The sequence below is a fragment of the Dioscorea cayenensis genome, chromosome 7 (genome assembly GCF_009730915.1).
Source record: "Dioscorea cayenensis subsp. rotundata cultivar TDr96_F1 chromosome 7, TDr96_F1_v2_PseudoChromosome.rev07_lg8_w22 25.fasta, whole genome shotgun sequence".
Classification (NCBI taxonomy): Eukaryota; Viridiplantae; Streptophyta; class Magnoliopsida; order Dioscoreales; family Dioscoreaceae; genus Dioscorea; species Dioscorea cayenensis.
Genome location: NC_052477.1, coordinates 23228746 through 23245858, shown reverse-complemented (window position 1 = coordinate 23245858; position 17113 = coordinate 23228746). Strand labels below are relative to the sequence as shown.

Here is a 17113-nt window from a genome sequence, read left to right as displayed (position 1 = left end):
CTTGACACAATGCAGAAAAGATGACAAATATGCATCATTATTGGATTCATGTATTTTATTCTATTATAGATTTACAACTTTAAGGGCTCAATAACCATTTTAATGAAGTATCCACCAAGCTACTTATTTGTTTTACATGCTTGAGTCTAATGGACTCATTTTTAGCTTTTAATAAAGAAAGGTTAACTCAGCTTGCTCGGCTATATCCAAATGGATTTTTAAAGGTGGAAGTCCTTACTCTTGAGAATCAATTAGAGATTTATATTATTGAAGTGAGGTCCAACATAGAGTTCAATGATATACAAGGAATTTATGATCGTGCTATGTGATTGATGAAACAAGAAGAAATATTTTGTATTATTTGGTTTATAGGCTCATAATTCTAGCTTTGATTTTACCTATTTCAACTACAACTATGGAGAAGGTTTTCTCTGCAATGAAATTTGTGAAGACTCGACTACGCAATAGAATTAGTGATCAAATCTTAGCAAACTTCCTAGTGATATACATTGAGAAATATATCTTTGATCATATAGATAATGAAATAATTATTCATTGTTTCTAAAATATGAAAACTCGTAGAGGTCAATTATGAATATATTTTTATTTATGTTTTATTGTATTTGCTTATGTAAAATCTTTTTTTTAAAACAATTATATGATTTTGATTATATTTGAATTTTGATTTATTAAATTTTTTTTGGTCCCCTTTATATATAATTCCTAGCTGAGCCACTACCTACATCTACCGGAGAACAATGCTTCATTATATCATGGGGAATAACAAGAGTACAAGAATACAAGAAATAAGCATAAAGCCACAAGAAGAATACCAAGCTCTAAGAACTTAGCCTCACTAAGGATCTTACCTTGCTTTAAAGAGATCAAGTAAGTAATAAGAGCTCTCCTCTACACCTTTTTCACTCTTTCTACTTTCTACATACAATAGAACTCACCCTCTCTATCTTTCTCTCTCATAATTTTTCATTATACAACATCCAACAAACAAACTCTATATAAACAATAGAGTAATGTAGACCGTTGGTTTAAAAGAGATCAAGATTTGGTTTCATCCCAATGATCAAATCACATCCCAAGTATAACAAGTCAATATTTAACACATTGGACATGAGTTGATACTACAACAAAATCACAGTTTAGAAACAGTTTTTTCGTTTCTTATCCGTTGTAAATTTAATTTAGAAATGGATTATAAATGGAATTTTGTGGTTACTAAAATACTGGTAGCTTTTTGAATAGCAATGTAGAAAGTGTCCATTTCTAAAATTAGAAACAGATCTGCAAAGGAATTAGTTTCGTTGCTAAATTTATAAACAGAAATGAAATAAATTCTATTTCCAATCCGTTTTAAATTCAAATCCCTTTATAATCCGTTTCAGAAATTAGAAACGGATTAGGAACAAAATCATATATGTTTCAAATATTAGAAACAGATTAAAAACCGAATGTTTTTTTTTTAAATCTGTTTTTTTATTAGAAGCAAAAATAAATCGGTTTCTAATCCGTTTCAAATTTTAAAAGCCTATAAAATAGATTAAATTTTGGAACAAACTATTCATTTCTAATCCATTTATAAATTTAAAATTTTAAAAATAAAATAAATTTAAAATGTATTAATTTGTTTCTAATCAGTTTCTAAATTAAAAAATAAAAAATAAAAAAATATTTTGAAACGGAATAATCCGATTGTAATCCATTTCTAAATTTCTAAAAATTTAATAAACAGTAAATGAAAATTTAATTCTCTATTATCCCTGAAAATACCTATCATAATATATATAATAAAACACAGATATGTTACATGTAATTATTTCAACACAAAATATAAGCTTCAACATAACATACTATAAAAGCACACATTTCTTCAATACAAAACACTATAAGAAAAACAGTAGTACATGATAATAGATGTCATCTAATGATGATGATGATGATCATCATTTAATGGTTGTGAGTTCAGATTGGTAAATTACGAGCGCTGAAGCATCCGGGTTCTCGAAATGCATCATCATGTCTTTCATCAAGTGCATCAACTCCTCCCAATATTGGTCCATTTCCTCCTTCATCTCACGCAAACTCTGTTGAAGCTCTTTGTTGTTATCTTGCAACTGAATAACTGTCTGCTTAAGCTCTTTAATCTCAGTATTTACCGCCTTCAATGATGTACTAGTAGACAAGCTCTGAGATGACTGGGGATAAAAATAGATCCCTGAGATCATACTTCGTATAACATACGTTTTTTTTTCTCCCCACCCACCCACCACAGCTTCATAACTTCATAATAGATAGATGCTTTATCCACAACAGGAGGCTCACCATGCCCTTCTTGTGTTTGGGATGCTTGCTCCATAAGCTCCAAATAATGATCCTGCATGAAAGGAATTTACTTGTTAAATATTGATATCAAAGCAATGAATAGAATTACAAGTAGTGCAAATAAAGTTTAAGGTTGAAAAAACAAATGAAATTGGCACTTACTTTAATGGTCTGGGCTCATGCATCAGTGAGCTCTGAAGTACCCTTCTTCATATGTGTTACTTTAAAAATCTCATACGGAAGAGGGTCACGGTCAAGCTTCAATCTCTGGAATAATATAACAGATTTATTGAATTAGGTTCTCTTAGTAGTATACAGACTCTTTGTTATATAGAAACATATTCATTTAAATAAAATAACTTACCAATCGCTCTACATGGGAGGCGTGGGAAACTGAGCCTCCTGTGTGCTAGGATACACCACATCCATGTCCTCCCATCTCACTGAGACTATTTGTAGCAAATTTGTCACTCCGAGCTTTAAATTCTGGTGTATTCCATGACTCCCTCCATATTTGCCATGAACAATCACTCACATACTTGGCCTTTTCCTTGCCTATTCTCAAACCATACATTAATGCTCGATAATGCTTGGTAGCCTTACGTGACAAGGCCATCTTAATAAACGATGAGAATGACTCATCCCAAACAAAATGTTTATGTAATTCAGATTTGTAAAATCATATAATATGTAATGTTATCTTAACTTCAAAATAGAGATTAATTATGGAATTTACTTCAATCAACACAAATGCATTAGCCTATTATAAATGTAGCTAGCTGGTAAATGAATGTAAATACTATCTTATCTATTGTTATACCAACATTATAACAATTAGAACATTAGCTTGAGCAATTAATTAGCATTATGATAAAAAAATGGTGGTTATTAATTAAGATGTTCACAAAATGTGTACAAGTTAGGTATGTAGTGTTTTCTGCTAATACTATTCCTTTCATTGAAAATGCATAAGAGATGTCCTTAAATGCGCGTTAATGCTAACTTGATATTAGTGTTCAAGTAAATACAAAAACTTGATTATAACTAGCTCAAAACAAAGAAATATATTTCTCATGCTCATTCTTCAGTTTTATTTCATATGTAAATCACATAACTTAAGCTTAATGCCAGGCAATTGTACAATTTGTTTTGTAGAATATATCTAGATAAAGAACAAAAATCAACATTAACATAATGAGTTCCTTGGTGTATAATATCATGCACATGTCAACACTGAACAATAAACATGAGCATTATGAAAGTTACTAAGGCGAACAACTTGGGATCTAATCTGTCAATTAGATATAAGAGCTTCCATAAATATAGTATAAGATCTTTTCATGAAGCATAAGAAATAGTAGTCCCAAGGTTATAATGAAAGGCAAGAACTAACAGTTATCTAGGCTTGGAAATAAAATCTATAATTTTCCATACCAAATAGTTAATTAAGTGAGCAATAACAGCAAATTAAATGACACATCATGCACTAATGAGAGATGGAAAAGGATATATTGTTGGTTATGAACAATGCAAATATATGGACAATACTTTTCCTTTATACAAAACAAGGCAATTAAAAAGAGATTAGGCATATGTATATGTACATTTATATGATTTAAATGAATATAAGCATGTTTAAATTCTTTGTTCCTGTTCTAGCAAATCTTGTCAAGGAAACTGATGGAAAAAATGTGAAATATAAATGAAAACATTCTATTTACCAAAAAAACTACCAATAACATTTAGGAGTTAAATCAATGAAACATCTTCCGATTAGGAAAATGCCATTTTTAAAAGCATGTGACAAAATAAAATAAAAATTAATTAATACTTGAAATTCATTCTAGTAGAACTCCTTTGTTTCTTTAGAAACATTCTTCCAACAATAGGCATTCTTATCAACTCTTTCCTTAAAGATAGATGTGATTCTCTACGCACAAATATTAGAAGGTTGTAATCTGTTGGCAACAAATATATTTTGCACCATCAATCAAATCAAATATTACATGGAAATGCAAGAAAATAAACCATATATCATTAAGATAAAGTAGAATACAAAAAGAAAAGAAATCAAACAAATATTAATTAAACAAAAAAAGCACACGAACAAACAACTAAGCAATAAAAAGTGAGCAACTTAAGGAGGAAACTCTTTGCATCACAATTCTTTTTTATTCTTACTACAAACCAACTCTTCCGCTACCCAGAAGACCATCTGGGGAGTAGATGAGGCCCTCGTGGAAAATGAGTGACTAAAGATCAAAGTTCAATATTTTAATATCATACTAGAAGTGATATCTTCTTGTGTTTATCGTATATCATAATTTAGAAAATTAGGAACAGGAAGCACAAGTAATATTAAATAAAAAAATAAATGTCCTATCATATGCCAATATCATGCTAGAAAGGATTCCTTTTCTTGGTTATTGGATTACCTAGTCATAATTTTGACAATTGGATTAAAGCAAAAGAATTAGTGTCATATCACATGCTAATTAGTATACAAAAGTTCGATCACACATCTTAAATATACTAACAGATAATAGAAAATATTACACATCATTTGTTAAAATGCTTAGATGAATTTCAAATCAAACTTGCAGTTAAGAATCAGTGTCTTATCATATACTAATTAGTATACAAGAATTCAGTCACACGTCCTAAATAATGTAACAAATGATTGAAAACAATAAGCATCATTTTTCACTGCCGGAAAAATTCAAATGATGCCATAAAAAGCACATACCAAAGCAAACTACTTAGGCAAATTGTCAGAGTATATGGGTTGAGTACATGGTCCAAGTTTATGGTTCTATTGACTGACACACCCCTTGTGTGTGTATACCGCAAGTGCACGAGTTATCAAAGTAATAAAGTACCCTAGTGAGTGGTTAGTCGTATCCACAAGGAATAGTGATCAGAAACACAAGAATTGCATTTAACTATGGTGGAGATGATTCAAAGTGGTGTAAACAATATCGATGCAAATAGAAATAAAAAGAACAAGAAGGAGACGCAATAAAATGATAGGAGAGGCAATCGATAGAAAGTGGGGCACCCGGACATTGCTCACCTTAGGACTAATGCTTCAAGTGCAAGACCGATCATTATATCTCCTAACTAATGTTTAATGAGTCGTAGAAATCTTTAAACACACGGTCCCAAACCTAAAGTCAACCGTGACTAACCCTACACTATGCCCCGGCAGAAAGGAATGCTCTCGACGCCTCACACTGTGCAAGGTTACATAAATCTCTAGGGACTCCAAGTGATAAACCCTATTCTGTAATCTAGATCTAATCCTTTGGTCCAGGCGAAAGACCCCTAGTCACAATTAAGCCCAAGCACTAAGGATTACTTCAACACTTCACTCTTTGCTTGCGTAACTAAGCCCCAACGGAGTTCCTCTATTAGTACTTCACTCTATTGTAACTGCAAAAAACTCTTGGAACACGGAGGTACGATAAATCACACCGGAAGGGAAAGGGGGCATTCCGCTACCTCTCGACTCACCCTCTCAACCAACTCCAATCTAGCTTTGTCTAACCCGCATGGTGTGTCACTCATCCACAAGGATTACAAAGATGGATTCTCAACCATAGTGTCACTCTAAGGGAAAATCACTTCAACAAGCAATCAAGATTGGAAGTCAATTAGAACATCAATTAAAGAAAACATAATGAAAGGTCAATGAAACAAAATCATCCTAGGGTTTACAAGTCCAAGCACCCACTAGGGGTTTAGCTCTCCATGGAGCAAGATACAATCAATAATGAAATTGAAAGTAAAAACATACAATCCATAAGTAAACCCCCCTTGTAGTCCTTATCGATGGTCTTGTGGAGTAGCTTCGTCTTCTCCAAAGGTTTCCTTGTCAAGCCTACGGTACACCTCGCCGAATTGATGCTGACGAAAGCTCCCCCAATAACTATCTTTCGAAGGAATACGGTGTTGAAGGCCGTAGAACCACTCCAAAAACCTTGCCAAAGCCTCTCCAAACCCTAGCCGTGAGTGACTCCAAAGTTGGGGAAAAGATGGGAAAAAAGTTGGAAAAAGATCCTTTAAAACACCCAAATCGCGACTTAAATAGGGCTAGAATCGAGCATCCACACGGGCGTGTGGAATTTCCACACGCTCGTGTGAATCTCTAGGAATCAAATTTTCAGCACGCTGTGAACAGTAACTACTACAGTGATTTGCTACAATACTTTACTATAGTGCTTTGCCAAAAATATTCCCGAATCCACACTATTCATCGAGGCCACATGAATGGGCACACATCCATGTGGTAGATCACGTTGCGTCTTCAATAAAATCACATTTGACGAAGATCTTGCTAGCATTGCACAAGTCAGAACACATGAGTGTGACTGCCTTTGTGTCCTTCCAATTTGCATGTTCACTCTAGCACAACAGAGGTTGGCACATACTCACATGTCTTTAAGCACAACTTGTGTCTTCACGTTTGTTCACTCCAAGATTTCATCAACAAATTTCATCCACGATCTACTTTTGGTTTCTTTCTTTTATACTTGTCTCCACAACCCTACATGTGCAAAAGAATACAAATGCACATGCATAAACGATAAAATCTAAGAAAAGCAATGCTCAATGTAAGAAAAGAATACTTCATATTACTATTACACAAGCACTTATCAAACTCCCCCACACTTAAGCTTTTGCTTGTCCTCAAGCAAAAAATAAAATATTGAAGTATAGAAGAAGGAAATATTTAAAGTGCTTGGCCTTAGGTTCACCAAAAGCATGCAAGGGAGGTATTCTACAAGTAAGGAAAAATTTCAAACACCGAATACGAAAAATCAATGTTCTAGCTAAAAACTTGAATAAAAAAGGACAACAACCCGATATCGTGTAAGTGTGTGTAAACTCACTCAAGTCAACCCAACATATACTCCTCAAAGTTCTAAGTATAAGGGACTTATTTATGTACAAACGAAAGAAAAAAAGACGGTAGTAGCTTCACACATCATCTAAGGTAGCCCTTTCCTAAGCAGCCGCTAAGGTGGCTTTCACACTTTCGAGGTGGTAGCTCTTTCTACCGGGGTAGTAGCTTTCACTCATCCCATGAGATAGCTCTTTCTCTCATTAGGGCATAACTAGTATCCGACTTATGAGAGTAGCTTCATACTTCATAGGTGGTAGCTCTTTCCACTCCCAATGCACAAACAAAACAAAGATTTTTTTTTTCAAAGAAATTAAAATAAGAAACAACTAACTAGTCCCTTAAACGTCAAACTTGAGTTTCCACAAAGTTTAATGAGTGAGTAGTGTAACAAGTGTAAATCGGGGAAAAATTCCTATAAATTCAAGTAAAAACTAGAGCATGAGAACATTCAATGTATAAAATTCACCTAAACTTAAGAATACAACCATTGCAACTAAGGTGAACCGCCATTGGCTACATGAGCATATATAATGAAAGCATAAGTATAGAATATGTGTAATGTGAACTCCCCTCACACTTAATATGTACATTACCCTCAATGTACGCATGAAAACACAATAAAATATAAAGCAATCAAAAACATATGTGGAGGTGGGCAATTGAAAAAAATACTCCCCTGAACTCCTTATGGTATGTTTGATGGAGCTATATTCATTGAGAGTTGAGTTCTAATGGGTTATGGAGCATACACGGCCATGTGAATGTCACATTGACCATGTCAATGACTAATCCTCAATTTTCAGACTCACAAGACCATCTGCAAATATACACAAGGGGGTTTAGTGAAGCTCAACAAAACCAAAATAAACTTGAGTTTATAAAGATATGAAAATGAAATACAACTCGAAACAACTGAAAATAAAAGATAAACTCAGAAGGAAGATCCTTTCTGAGTGATACAAGTCCAAAATATAATGCAGAAATGAACTACAAAAACATAAAGACAAGTAAAAGTAAAGACGCATCAAGCATCAATGTCAGGCACTGTCTCTGCTGTTGTTGGTGAAGTAGGTGGTACTGGGAAAAATACTAGTGGTGCTGGTGGTGATGGTGGTGCTGGGATGCCTGAGGAGTCGGTGGAGCCCGGGGTCTCATAATAAACGGCAAGGTCATGTCTCTCTCAAGTAACTGTTGTAAACTATCTAGACGTGCCATCACCTCAGCATGGTTCGCGGCCTGTGTCGTATGAACCTCAGCTATCTCTATCTGTAACACCCCCACTGCACTCTCAAGCCTCTCAAAATGATCATAGGCTCGAGATGAAGAAAACATCTGAACTGGTGGTGGCTCCTGTGATGTAGTGGGTACCTCAATCTCCATCTACTCAGGCTGTGGCTCCTGCGCAAGCTGAGACTCCTCTGCTGCATCATCCCCACCCTCGGCTATCTCTGGTGCTGGTGGGGGCATGTTCATCACATAAACCCCATCTCTATATCTCCTCACCATGCCCATCAAACGTATGGTCTCTATGCCAAAGGGAGCGTATACTATTATCTTCTCGGCCCCCCTGATTGCGTCTAGCAAACCCATCCCACTGAGGAGTCTAGTAATGTAGGGGCCTTAGAAGAGGATGCCGATAATGGCATATTGACCTTGATGCCGTAAGTTCTTTCACAGGATGTGTCCAAGGTGAATCAGTGTACTCTGTACCATAGAATATAAATATAATAGCTCCTGTTGACTGAGTTCACTGGTGCTATCGCTATGGCCGTTCACTGATCTACTCAGGACGGCATGAATGTATCTGTAGCTCAGCCGAGAAAGACATGTGGCCTTCAACACCCCCGGCTCATATTGTCCCTGCCCACAAAGTGCTCTATATGTGTGCTGCTGCGTCAAGCTGCCGGGGTAATTTATCGGAAGTTGACCGTACTCCTCTGTATCTGTGAATGCCTTATCATACAGACTCATTCGGACTGAAAACTGTGTAACACTCATACTGTGATACTGTCCAAAGGCTTTGAACTAAATGGTGTCTATACTGTCAAAGCTGGAGTACGCGCGATCAAACTCAAATGATGCCAACACCTCTAGCGTCAACATGCGGATAGTTGGGTCTCTGATCGACGATAACCGTCTCCAGCCTCCCATGGATAGAAGCTCCTTAGCTTTCTCCATCTTATTGTTATCTAGCTGAACCTCTCTCAATGCACTCAAGTCCAGGAACCATGTCTGACCGAACTTGAGTTTCGATAGGCACTCAAACCGAGCCTGATGCTCCGGAATCGTGAACTCCATATGTTCCGGCTCGGGAGAAGATTCGGGTGGACGCTTACCGACCGTTTTCTTGGTCCTGTATGCCATATCTACAAGAATTAAAAAGAGAATTGATCAAATAAATTCAAGAAATCAATACTGTAAAAATCCACACGGTCATGTGGAAATTCCACACGCCCGTATTGATCCACTTGGCGTGAAAACCGCATGGCCACTATGCCAAAATCCAAAAATACATCATAAATTTGTTTCTAAAAGCATTCTAAAGCATGCACCAACCATTTAACATGAAAACAAAACAACATTCACCAGATTAATCGAAATAAAACAAGATTGGCGAAAGCAAAAGAGAATGAGGGCTTACCGACGAAATGGAGATGAAAAGCTTGAAATACGGCTGGAAAACAACCCTAGAACTCTATAAATAGACAGTGAGGGGTCGAAAGAGCGAGGGAGGCGTCGTTTAAGTGTTTGGGAGTTAAAGAACGAAGGGGCGCGATTAGGTTTATAAAGAAAAGTCTCGCCTATTCATTGTCTGCATATCCACATGGGCGTGTGGAAATTACCCACGCCCGCGTAACTCCATAGGAGAGATCACAAGGGCAAACACACGCCCCTGTGTGCTCTCAGGATAGCCTCTAGCTATCTCTGAATGCATTCACATTGGCGTGTGGAAATTCCCCACGCCCGTGTGCCCGACCCACAGGTGTACCCACATGCCCTTATGGCTTCTCTGTCCACCCGAAAAATTTGGCTAAGTGTTCCACATGCCAATATGGAAATTCCACATGGGCGTGTGGATACCCACAGCGGTACTCACAGGGACACTCACACGTCCCTGTGTCTTCTCGGGATGGAGTGTAAAACTCTGCAGAGAAACACACGCCCGTGTGAAAAATACCCACGGGTGTGTGACTGTCAGAAGGTCATTTACAGGGGCAGACACATGCCCTTGTGTCCTCTTTGAATGAGCTCTGAACAGAAACATACGGCCATCTGGAATCCACATGGCCGTGTGTCTTCTCTAGATGACTTAGAAAAATCATAGACTCTGTAGAAAATTTTTGCACACTTACACACACTCAGAGTCTTCCTATACTATACAAAACTGACAAGAGAAACATGGAAAACATGCTCAAATGACCAAGAAACTTCACCAACCACAGTTAAGCACACAAAAACACCAATAATCCATGAGAAAAAACATAGCAAAAGTATGTAAAAGATTAAGACACCAACACTAAAGCTTTTATTCATGCAAGTACTAAACTAAAACCTAGAAAAACAATAAAGACTTGGGTTGCCTCCCAAGAAGCGCTTGTTTAATGTCACTAAGCTTAACATACCTCTTCTTACCTCACGGGGGCTCATAAATGAAGCTTTCCCTCTTACCGACAACCTGAAAGCATGATGAACATAATCTAATCAAGGTAGAGAGGGAGTTATCGAGCTTGCTACCACACAAGGGTTCATCACCCTTACTCTGTGTTTGCACATCCCCATTAGTCTTGGGGTGCTTCTTGTGGTATCTCCTTGCTCGCTTCATCTTTTGGATCATCCTTTTCATGATCCCCGGGGTGGGCTGCATCTTGTCCTCTAGACCAAGTGTCAAAACATCTTTGTTCTCCACTTCTTGATCTAGCACCCCTTCATATGGTCTGGACAGATCATTTCCTGTATGTATTGATCAATTAACTCATCAGTAGTGTCAAGAAAGTAAAGAGTATCATCAAAATCAAGAGAATGTCGCATGGCTTCGGTGAGGCCCGGTATGTCAACTTGTCATCACCAACTCGTAAAATCAACTCCCTGCTATCCATGTCAATAAGAGCCTTGGAAGTGCGCAAGAATGGCCTTCCAAGTACGTCTTCAATGTTGACATCCTCATCAATATCCAACACTACAAAATCTATGGGAAATATTTACTTGTCAACTTTCACAAGTACGTCTTCAATGATGCCCCTTGAATGCCTAACTGTTCGATCCACCAATTGAAGTGTCATCCAAGTGGGCCTAGGCTCTCCCAAGCCTAGTTTCTTGAAGAATATCTAAGGAATGACATTGATGCTAGCATCTTAATCAGCTAATGCCTTTTCTTCACCCAAATTACCAATGTTTGCTGGAATGATAAAGCTTCCAGGGTGTTTCTTCTTGTTTGCATAATGACATTGATGCTAGAATGACATATGCACTCTCCTTCAACTTCCTCTTGTTTGTTAAGAGGTACTTGAGAAACTTTGCATAATGAGGCATTTGAGATAACGCCTCTACAAATGGAATGTTGATGTGCAACTGCTTAAATAGACCCAAGAACTTCTTGTATTGCTCATCATTTTTGTCGTTCCACAACCTTGAAGGGTAAGGGATTCTTGGCTTGTAAGGTGGGGGTGCCACCTCCTTTCCTTTAGTTCTCTACTCAACCTTCACGACCTCGGGTGCTTCAACATTGGTCTTCTCACTCGGTAGCCTACCCTCAACTTCACGACCACTTCTCAAAGTGATCACCTTCACATGTTCTCTTGGGTTGGTTTCTGTGTTACTTAGCAAGCTTCCTTGAGGTCTCTCTGATAATGACTTCACAATTTGCCCCACTTGATTCTCTAAGTTGTGCAATGATGCGGTGTAATTACGAAGTATGGCTTAAATCGATTGAAATCTCGTATCCGATAATTGAATAACTTGGTCAAAGCCTTCTCTAAATTGGGCATCCAGTTTTCTAACCCTGAAACTCGATTCTCCATTTTCGGGGATTGTTGTTGTTGTTGGAACCCCGGTGGTGCCATGGTCTTTTGTTGCCCTTGACTACTCCAGGAAAGGTTAGGGTGACTCCTCCACCCTGGATTGTAGGTATTGTTATACGGATTTTCTTGGCCTCTTATTGCATTACCCACAAAGTCAACCTGCTCCACTGAGGATGTACCAACAATAGAAATTAGGTAATCAGATGGAGCATATCCTCCCCCACACCAAGTGCAACTCGCACGGCCGCCACTATAGGAGAAGTTAGAGTATCTAACTTATTGCTCAATGACTCAACTTGGGACTTCAATGAGGTAACTGTATCAATCTCATAAAGTCCGGCTACGTTCTTTCTATTCCTTGTGTTCCACTGATAACTGTTCATAGTCATTTCCTCAATGAGATGTCGGGCTTCTTCAGGGGCCTTGCTCCGTAAGGTATGTCTTGCTGCAGCATCAAATATCTACTTTGTGCTTGGGTTCAACCCGCTATAGAAAGTCTAAATAATCATCCACTCGGGAAACCCATGTTGATTACATTTTCTCAGGAGCTCCTTGAACCTATCCCATGTCTTAAAAAGAGACTCCAATTCAGTTTGCACAAAAGAGGATATTTCATTCCTAAGCTTCGCGGATTTTCCAGGTTGGAAATATCGGGCAAGAAAAGCTTCTACTATTTCCTCCCATGAAGTTATCGATGCTCTAGGTAATGATTGTAGCCATTGCTCCGCTCTCCCTTTCAAGGAAAATGGGAACGCCCTCAACTTGATAGCATCATCCATAACACCAATGATCTTGAACATGTCGCACACCTCTAAGAAGTTCTCTATGTGATTGTTTGGATCCTCATCGGCTAAACCATTAAACTGTGCCGACTGTTGTAACATCTGTATGAAGCCTTGCTTGAGCTCGAAATTCTGAGCCTTAATCGGTGGCCGCACAATACTAGACTTCGTGCCAAGAACTGCGGGTTTGGCATAATCTGAGAGTATCCTCTGCTGCTCATTCTGTTCTGCCATATTATTAAACTCTTCAACTTCTATTTCATCTTGATTAGACTGTTCTTGCATAGGTTCTTTTCCCTTTTTATGATTTTTTCATCCAATGTCCGGATCTCCTTCAACCAATATTGAAGGGTATCCTCGGGTCATAACCTGGAGCTGCAACCAAAGAAAGAAAAACAAATCAGAATGATGGAAGAATAAAAAAGTGTAAAATATAACAAATGATGAATAGCTAAAATAGCAAAGTACAAAGTGTTTCCAAAATGACTATTCTCCTTCAACGGTGCCAAAAACTTGACATACCCCTGCGTGTGTATACCGTAAGTACACAGGTTGTCGAAGTAATAAAGTACTCTGGTGAGTGGGTAGTTATATCAATAGGGAATAGAGATCAGAAACACAAGAATTGCTATTTAACTATGGTGAAGATGATTCAAAGTGAGGTGAACAATATCGATGCAAATAGAAATAAAAAGAACAAGAAGGAGACGCAATAAAATGATAGGAGAGGTAATCGATTGAAAGTGTGGCACCCAGACATTGCTCACCCTAGGACTATTGCTTCAAGTGCAAGACCGATCATTATATCTTCTAATGGATGTTTAATGAGTCATGAAAATCATTAAACACACTGTCCCAAACCTAAGGTCAACCGTGACTAACCCTACACTATGCCCCAGCGGAAAGGAATGCTCTCGACGCCTCACACTGTACAAAGTTACACAAAGCTCTAGGGACTCTAAGTGATAAACCCTATTCCTTAATCTAGATCTAACACTTTGGTCCAGGCGAAAAACCCCTAGTCACAATTAAGCCCTAACACTAAGGATTACTTCAACGCTTTACTCTGTTGCTTACGCAAATAAGCCCTAGCGAAGTTCCTCTCTTAGCACTTCACTCTATTGTGACTACAAAGAACTCTTAGACCAAGGAGGTTGGATAAATCACACTGGAAGGGAAAGGGGACGTTTCGCTACCTCTCAACTCATCCTCTCAATCCTCTCCAATTTAGCTTTGTCTAACCCTCATGGTGTGTCACTCATCCACAAGGATTATGAAGATGGATTTTCAACCATAGTGCCACTCTAATTGAAAATCACTTCAACAAGCAATCAAGATTGGAAGTCAATTAGAACATCAATTAAAGAAAGCATAATGAAAGGTCAATGAAACAAAATCATCCTAGGGTTTACAAGTCCAAGCACCCACTAGGGGTTTAGCTCTCCATGGAGCAAGATACAATCAATAATGAAATTGAAAGTAAAAACATGCAATACATAAGTAAAACCCCCTTGTAGTATGTATCAATGGTCTTGTGGAGTAGCCTCGTCTTCTCCAAAGGTTCCCTCGTCAAGCCTAGGGCACACCTCACTGAATCGATGCCGACGAAAGCTTTCCAATAACTATCTTCCGAAAGAACATGGTGTTGAAGGCTATAGAACCACTCCAAAAATCTTACCATAGTCTCTCCAAACCCTAGCCGCAAGAGCCTCCAAAGTTGGGGAAAATATGGGAAAAAGTTTGGAAAAAGATCCTTCAAAATGCCTCAAATCACGACTTAAATAGTGCTGGAATCGGGCATCCACACGGGCATATGGAATTTCCACATGCCCGTGTGAATCTCCAGAAATCGAATTTTCAGTGTGCTATGAACAGTAACAGCTACAGTGATTTGCTACAAAACTTTGTTACAGTAAACTGCTACATGAGTGTGACTGCCTTTGTGCCCTTCCAATTTGCATGTTCACTCGAGCACAACGGAGGTTGGCACATACTCACATGTCTTTAAGCACAACTTGTGTCTTAACATTTGTTCACTCCAAGATTTCATCAAGAAATTTCATCCACGATCTACTTTTGGTTTCTTTCTTTCATACTTGTCTCCACAACCCTACATGCGCAAAAGAACATAAATACACATGCATAAGCGATAAAATCTGAGAAAAGCAATGCTCAATGTAAGAAAAGAATACTTCGTATTACTATTAGACAAGCACTTATCATTTTCCCAAAACCAACTACTTATATTCCTTTAAAATCAGTATGTTCTAGAATTAAAAATCAACTAAATAAATATATTGCGGTTGATTTGAAATGCAAATAAAATCCAAGTGCTAGCTGATTGTCCATGCCATTAAATGCCAAGGAACTTTACTCTATAGATTGAGGAAGCAACTACTTAGAAACTCAAAACATAATGAAAAGAATTTTGAATGAATCTGATGAATATTTTATGATTTGCGGATAGCATGACACTAATTAGCCAGACTAGATCAAAGTAAAGAATAGGACTTTAGTAAATGGAAGGTCTTAGTTTATGTTGCACGACCAAATACCTGAATTCTCTATTTGAAATAGACATTTAGATAATTTTAATATGATTCTTCATGTCATAGTGTATCATTAAAACTTCATTAGATAATGCCAAACTAATATCTAGAGCATCAGAAGTAAAAACAGCAAGGAAGAAAACCAACTATTTACATTCCTTAAAAATAAGTTTGTTTGAGAATTGAAAATCAACTAAACAAATCTAAAATCTAAAGTGTCATCATATGCAATGAATTCCCTTTTTTATAAAAAAAAGAAAAAAAAGAAAAATTAAAGGCTTTAGACTCTAAGGCACTCATTTTATATAAGGGTTGTATAAACTTGCAAGAAATGTTCACCCAAATTAATAAGTTGCCAACAAATGTGACAACATAAGATATAGAAATGGAGACAATTTGTTTTGCATGCTTTCCCAAGAAAGAATCATCTCAGCCTCAAGAAACGCTGTACAGCAATAGTAACCAAAGTTATTCCTCATATGCTTTTCATAGTTATATTTTAAAGCATTAACTTGAACTTTTGTTACCAATGGGTATTACTATTTTCTCTCTCTCTCTCTCTCTCTCTCTCTCTCTCTCTCTCTCTATTTCAGACTTCCATCCATAGAATTCTGGATCTAAGAACTCAAGTAAGAAGAGTGTACTATTTTGCCTTTTTTAGTTTTACCTCCAAAATATGATTTATATCAAAGAAGCATCTACAATTAAATAATGATCTACGAAGAAGTGGCTACTATTATAGTAAAGTTTAAATTATATTATTTTGGCCGAAAATATAAATTTTGCAACATATTGAAGAAGTATGATGTAATATAACTTAAAAAGGAAATTCAATATGTAAAAAAAATTCAAACACCAGATTGTTATTGAGGTTTACATTAGACTAAACCTTGTTTTTTTTGGAATTTACCAAATATAATATTGAATTAAAAGTAAGAACATGGGAAAAAAAATAGATACCTAAGTTGTATGATCAGACATCACCGATTATTATTGAGGTTTTTCTATCATTAAAAAAATATATACCTAAGTTGTATGATCAATAATCTAGTATTGGCCTAAACCCAAATGTTGTGTAGGCCATTATGATCAAAATTGTTCTCTATCATAATGTTCTATCAATCAAAAAAAAAAAAAAGAATAACAATTTAATACTTACACTACGTTAACTAAATGTATACAAGACTTCTCCAACACAATAATAGGAGCCAATTTATCTATGGATGCTGGAGTCTCTCTAGCATGATCAATGGATCTGTTACCAGGAGTAGTGCCTCCACTAGCACAAGGAGTAGAAATAGATGATGATGATGATAATGATGATGATCCAACAAATATATTGCCAGCAAATGATACCAATAGATGGCCCACTACAACAGGTGTGGAACTAGACTAAACCTTGTTTTTTTTGGAATTTACCAAATATAATATTGAATTAAAAGTAAGAACATGGGAAAAAAAATAGATACCTAAGTTGTATGATCAGACATCACCGATTATTATTGAGGTTTTTCTATCATT

The 17113-nt window shown here is 36.9% G+C and overlaps 1 non-coding gene across 1 annotated transcript; it reads left to right on the top strand.

The window, feature by feature from the left end:
• Positions 1-12780: 12780 nt before the first annotated feature.
• LOC120266118 lies at positions 12781-12887 on the top strand. Its single transcript, XR_005537960.1, has one exon. It is a non-coding gene; the product is annotated as a small nucleolar RNA R71 (small nucleolar RNA).
• The last annotated feature ends 4226 nt before the right edge of the window (positions 12888-17113 follow it).